The sequence below is a fragment of the Aegilops tauschii genome, chromosome 4 (genome assembly GCF_002575655.3).
Source record: "Aegilops tauschii subsp. strangulata cultivar AL8/78 chromosome 4, Aet v6.0, whole genome shotgun sequence".
NCBI lineage: Eukaryota > Viridiplantae > Streptophyta > Magnoliopsida > Poales > Poaceae > Aegilops > Aegilops tauschii.
Window position 1 is genome coordinate 443,053,097 of NC_053038.3, and position 6,405 is coordinate 443,059,501.

General features: G+C 48.3%; 2 non-coding genes across 2 annotated transcripts; both read right to left on the reverse strand.

Annotated features, from left to right (window-relative positions):
- Positions 1–876: 876 nt before the first annotated feature.
- TRNAF-GAA (transfer RNA phenylalanine (anticodon GAA)) lies at positions 877–949 on the reverse strand. Its single transcript has one exon. It is a non-coding gene; the product is annotated as a tRNA-Phe (tRNA).
- A 2,301-nt stretch (positions 950–3,250) lies between these two features.
- Positions 3,251–3,323, reverse strand: TRNAF-GAA (transfer RNA phenylalanine (anticodon GAA)). Its single transcript has one exon. It is a non-coding gene; the product is annotated as a tRNA-Phe (tRNA).
- Positions 3,324–6,405: the final 3,082 nt, after the last annotated feature.

Genomic DNA, 6,405 nt, shown 5'->3' on the forward strand with positions numbered 1-6,405 from the left:
TCGAAACAACAGAAGCACGATGATCTATCTGCAGTGCAGGATGCACTACTACATATCACTCCTGCACCCGTTCTAACTAAATTTGCAGAGGAAGCAAAAGGAAACTATCCGGATGGCAGACTGAAGACCGTCGAACAGACACAGGTCCTAGAGACACGGCCAGCAACAACTACTCCTACCTACCAGAAATGCTGCAGCCATACGCACCGCACTGTTGAGAATGCCGCGTTTGCCGATTCAGACTGCAGTTTATGGGGTCATCCGATCTCACAACCCTGACGTACCAAGCGCGCCGATGAGCAGGCCAAGGAGTTTAACCGCCACGCACGCCATGCTCAGAGCGAGACCCCGCTGCCTGCGCCGGGGACGGACGAGGACGGGGACGAGCTCGACGCGGGGCACCGCCACGGGCATCCACAGGTTATGTCCGTACCCGTTCGCGCGGGCTGCCGCCGGCAACGCAGCGCGCAAGCCTCGGGGGACGGCTTCAGCGTAACGCGGACGCTGTGGGGGACGGCGCCGTGGGTGCCACCACCGGCACGGCCGTCGCCGCGGGGGCCGGCCTTCTCCGTCCATGTGCCCTGATGCTCGACGATGGGTCGATGATGAGTGCGAAGTATGCCAGTTCCGGTGGGTTGACGCAGGAAACTGGCGGTTTGTTGAGAGGCCATCGCGAATGGATGTGTTTTGAGCGCTGTTTGGGACGGCAGTTGGAACTTGGAATGTTCGATATGGCGTCCGTCGGCCCTAGTTTAGCGCGTAGAAGGCCCAGCTTGTTGCTGTTCTGGGCTGGGCTGGGTTACTCCTACATGCAAAAAAAATGACTGTTTTTGAAAATAATAAAAAGGCTGGGCCGAGCGATGCAGAAAATATTTGTGCGGTGAGCGTGGATCGAACACGCGACCTTCAGATCTTCAGTCTGACGCTCTCCCAACTGAGCTATCCCCGCTAATGAAATAGAAGATTAATTAAGCTTACTTATTGTTTGCAGCAGTAGGCACCATCGCGACCAAACAAAGACCAAACGTTTCCAGTTCAGTCGTCAAGGACTCATTCAGTTTAGAACTCGGAATTCCTCAACTACTGGATCGACCTGCTGGTGACCGCGCATGTGTTTTGACTTTTGAGCACTGTTGGATCGGCAGGCTGCCGTCCAACGGTCAAATCCTTCTCTCTCTCTCCCTCCTTTTTTTTTGAAGAAACAACCGGCCAGCTTAGTTTTTCTTAGACAATCATGCGAAGCATTATTAATCCTCGTACCTGCTAGGGCTAAGTAGGCAGCTCTTCGTGAAGCCTTTGCATGCCAGAAGCCCAAACCCATGAAAAGAAAAAGGGAAAAGATGATCACCATGGAACACAAATGGACTATTCGTAGCATGCATAATTTATCCGACAATACTAAACACACAGGTTGTTTACAGTGTTTTACGGGCTGTTTCCGAACTAATCTTCTTCCCCATGAATTTCAGCGGGGGTACGCCCCTCACTTTATTTCTATCCAACCAAAACATGCCAGGTAAACCAGTTAGTTGATCCCATAAAAGACTGTTTGTGTGTGTAGCATTGCTCCAATTAATCTCTTTTTTTTCCTTTTCTGTTTCCTTACTTTTCTTTTTTCTATCTATCGGTTTTTCCTTTCTTCACGGGTTTCTTTGGTTTGTTAGTTCCCCTTTGTCTTTCAACGGTTTTCTCCTTTTATTCCTAGGTTTTATTGATTTTTTTTCTTTTCTTTATTATTTCTTAAGACTTCTTCTATTTTAATTAGTTATTTTTCTTTACTTTCCTATTTTCTATAATTTTCTTCTGTTTTCTCTGTTTCTTTGTTGGTTTGCAATGGCTTTATTTGTTTTTTCTTTGATTCTTTCTCGGTTTCACACTTTTGCATTGGTTTCCTTTGATTTTTTTTGGTTTCTTTTTTTCTGTTAATCTATGTTTCTCTTCGGTTTCCCTTTTGTTTCTTTCATGGTTTTTTATTTCGTTTCTCATTTTCCAGTTTTTCCTTTTTCTTTCTTTCCTAGTTTTCAACCATTATTTTTTCTTTATTGGTTTTCACAGTTTTTTAATCTTTTTACATTTGTTTCTTTTCTTTATTTTTCATCCTCTTTTTTCTTTGGTTTCTTTTCTTTCTATTTTTGTGTTCATTGTATTTTTTGTTTCGTTTGTTTCTTTTTCGTTTTCATTCTACATTTTTTGAATACTTCAAAATCATTTTTCTAATACAAGTTTAACATTTTCTGATACATGTTCAACATTTTCATACACACTTTAATATTTTTTAAATTCTTAATTAACATTTTTCATGTACAAGGTTAAGCTTTTCTAATACATGGTCAACGTTTATCTGTACACGTTTTAAGATTTTTGCCTGCTTTGATAACATTTTTTAAATACAATATTAACATTTGTTATACATGGTCAACATTTTTTCCGTACACATTAATAAACATCAGATGCTTGATTAACATTTTTTCAAATGCTTGCTTAATATTTTCTAAATAGAAGATAAGTTTTTCACTCACATTGTACACATATTTTGTCTATATGAGAGACATTTTCTTCACACACATTGAACATACTTCAAATACAAGTTTAGGAGTTTTTCAATACATGGTCAACGTTTTTCTATACATATTTTTCAAATGCTTGAGTAACTTTAATCAAACAAGACAATTTTTTTTGAATACTTGGCCAATTTTTCTCTATACACATTTGTAACATTTTCCAAATACAAGTTTGACATTTTTTAATGCATTGTCTGCATTTTTTCTATACACATTTAGCATTTTTCAAATACTTGTTTAACATTTTTTAAATGCTTGATTAACCATTTTAAATACATGATCAACTTTTTTCACACACATTTTATTTTTATATACATATTTTGTATACATGATAAACATGTTATGTACACACATTTAACATTTTCAAATGCTTAGTCAATAAAAATATTCAAATGCTTTATGAAAAGTGTTTTTTAATATATTTATGTAGACTTTTTCGGAGTATAAAGGAAAGTAAATAAAAGAAAACAAACGAAATCAGAAAAGGTGAGAAAAAACTAGAAAAACGAGGCCATGGACTTCTGCATGCCTGGGCCGTCCCATTTAGGGAGGCGTCTGACGCGAGAGCACGCTAGGTGTCGCTATGAGCAGGACATAGTGAAAATAATAAAACTCTGGGTTGGGCTGCGTTACAAAGGAAAAATAAAATTCTAAAAGTCTGGTAAAAGAGATTTCAAAAAACAAAATTGTGCGGTGAGCGTGGATCGAACACGCGACCTTCAGATCTTCAGTCTGACGCTCTCCCAACTGAGCTATCCCCGCTCCGTCTAAGTAGGTCCTTAATATTCTCTGCTATCTCATAAGAGAGCAGGACGAGCTAACTCAGATGAAACGCTTCCTGTTTAGTAAAAAATTCCTACAGTTTGGAACTCTGAATTGAAGTCCGGGACCGACCTGCCTGCTGATGACAGCATCCGCCGACCGCTAAACTGGATATTCAGTTAGTGTTGATTTATTGGAGCAGGTCACTAGGTCCAAGTTCCAACTTTCAGCGCATCAAAGAAAACTCTTCCCACCTATGTAATCCGCTATAAGCTAGACTGACGTAGATGATTGATGCATCAAAGTCAACCACACAACGACGAATCTCGATATAAAAACATGTCACTTGTATCATACAGAACGCTCTACCCCGATATAAGTAGCATCATATGCCGGCCAATATCATCTTGTCTTCAGCGCAATCGTCTACCCTCTACCTACAGCCTACACCCTACATCCTACACACCCTGCGGAGAGATGGACAGGCGCTCTCTAACATAACGCCATTGCTTACGTACATAGTATCTCTCACCGGAGTAATACATAGCTTGGTTCTTGCTGCTTCCTCTTTGCACCATCTAATCTAGTTTAAGGATTTAAGCATGAACGCTTGATACGATAAGAACACGCTGGTAAAAGCAATCCTGTTCCCATCGATATTTCCGGCGAGTAGGTGGGCCCAACATCGAAGTCGATACAGCTAGGGTGTGCGCAAAACAAAAGCATGTTCACGTGAGGGGAACAAACGTGCAAGTTCACCATGCATCTTGCGGGAGAGTCGAGATCGTCGGGTCGCGGCCGGCTGAGCCCGTGCATGGAGGGAGGCTCAGGGAACGGCCGGAAGTCCAGGACGACGACACTCACAGTGGTCACGGCACGCTCTGTCCTCCGATCCCATGACTCATGGCTGCCCATCCATGCATCCATGATCGTTCCACCCTCCCTATACTTGGTAAGCACGGCCAGGTTGCCTGAGGCAGCGGACGACACCGGCCGGAGCCAGGCAGCGCATTGAAACGGAACAGGTGGGGGTGGGTGGGGCTGCATGGGCATTTACGGCCAGTTCCGATGGATCGGGTCGATCGATCGACCTGACGTGCGGGGACGGGGCATTCACTCCGAGCTGTCGCCTTTGACCGGCCGGGGTCCCTCGCAGGTGCATGTGCATGTGCATGCGATGGGCCCTGACGCGTGCGAACGGGGGGCGCGTGGGTTTTGGCGTGCGACAGGCCCCGTTTTGGCGTGTCGTAGGCGCCCGGTGTCGTGTCGTCGACCGCGAGCTCGCACAGTTCCGAGACGGTGTGCGCGCGCCGGCCGTGTGCATGCGTAGGATTCCTCTTCGGGAGATCGGCTGGACGGCAGGAGCTGTAGCTGTAGCTTGGGTCCGAAGTCTCTTCCCGCGTGCGGTGCGGAAACCCGGGCCACGGCGCGCCCAGGCTCGGCGACAGGCCCGCACGCATGCGGCGTCGCCCATTCCATCTCCAGGAGGCAGGGCAGGGCAGGGACCGGAGCCGTTCTGCGCGTCAGATGTGGCTTGGTCCCGTCATTCTTAACTCACGTTAGTCCCACCCCCGGACCTACACCGGCAGCGACTACCACTAGCAGTTTACTGCAATGTAGTGTACAGTAATTCATGTCGTCTCGATCGTAATCTCTGGTGGCCAGAAGCAAGGGTCTGCCTCCAGATTGGATCACCATTGGTTTACCCAAATCTGGAGGCAGACCTTCGGGGCCCAAGTGACCAGGCGGCTTGAGCTTGTCCGCGTGTGAACGATGGGCGCGCCGGAATTCCTCGCGTAGCCACAAATCCTGACTGCCTGGTGCTGACCGCTGAATGGTGATCGCATCACATGGTCGGACCATGCTACGCCTCAACGCAAGTCGTAGGACGCACACTGTAGGGTGGCCCACTTCCATCGACCTCGCTCTCTCCGCATGCATGCATGTCCACGTGACAAGCCGAGCGCGGCTGGGATACGCGTAGGAGAGTATCTAGCTAGCTGTGCACTGTGGAGTGGGTCCAGGGCGTGCTATTCCACTGGCGATGGCACACAGAATCCGGCGAAGCCGCGACTGCACCCCGGCACGCGCATTACGGACAAAACCGCCACGCTGGAGTCGCGGTGATCACGAGCGCGGGAACTCTTCCATTGCTACCTTTTGATTACCAGCAGTGCAATGCCCACGACAGAATTCAGCCGATTAACACACGACTCATAAATCCAGCCGGACATGCGCATGAATGAGCAGGCGAAAGTGCTTCACACACGACACTTTGATGGACGATGCTGAGACGATGGCTAATCCAACCGGCAGGGGCTGTTTGGCTTTGAGCTTGGATGGTGGGATATGACATGTCGTCTGTGTTTCGTCTAGTAATAGCATCTCCGTATAACGCCGATCCGCAAAACGCGTAGGCTAGTATCTAGCTAGTTGTGCACTGTGGAGTGGGTCCAGGTTGTGCTATTCCACTGGCGATGGCACACAGAATCCGGCAAAGCCGCGACTGCACCCCGGCACGCGCATTACGGACAAAAACCGCCACGCTGGAGTCGCGGTGATCACGAGCGCGGGAACTCTTCCATTGCTACCATTTTGATTAGGCCAACTCCACCGCGCTGCCCCGTCCTGTCCGCGCGCGTCCGTTTGGGACAAAAACGAATGAACAAGACGGCCAGCACGCGAAAGCAAAAATGGACTTTTGTCCGTTTTCTGTCCGCTTTTGACCCATCTCCGGCCCAAGTTTGCGTCGATTTTGGGGTGAAACGGACAGCGCGCGGACGGGCGGGACGCGCGCGCTTGTCCTCCCCCGGCCTGCGTGTCGGTGGCACAAAGCAACCCCCCACCCCCCGCGCCCCATTTGGCGTCATTTTCCCCCAAACCCTCCCACGTCCCTCCCGCCGCCCCTCCCTTCCCGTCCATGGCCGACGCCCAGCCGAATTCAGGCGGCCTGGCCGTCGACCCACCCGGAAAGGTGAAGAAGAAGGCGGCCAAGGCGCCAAGGAAGCCGCGGTCGGAGTGCACGCCGGAGGAGATCGCCAAGTTGGACGCGGAATCGGCGAAGAGGAGGAACCGAAGGGCG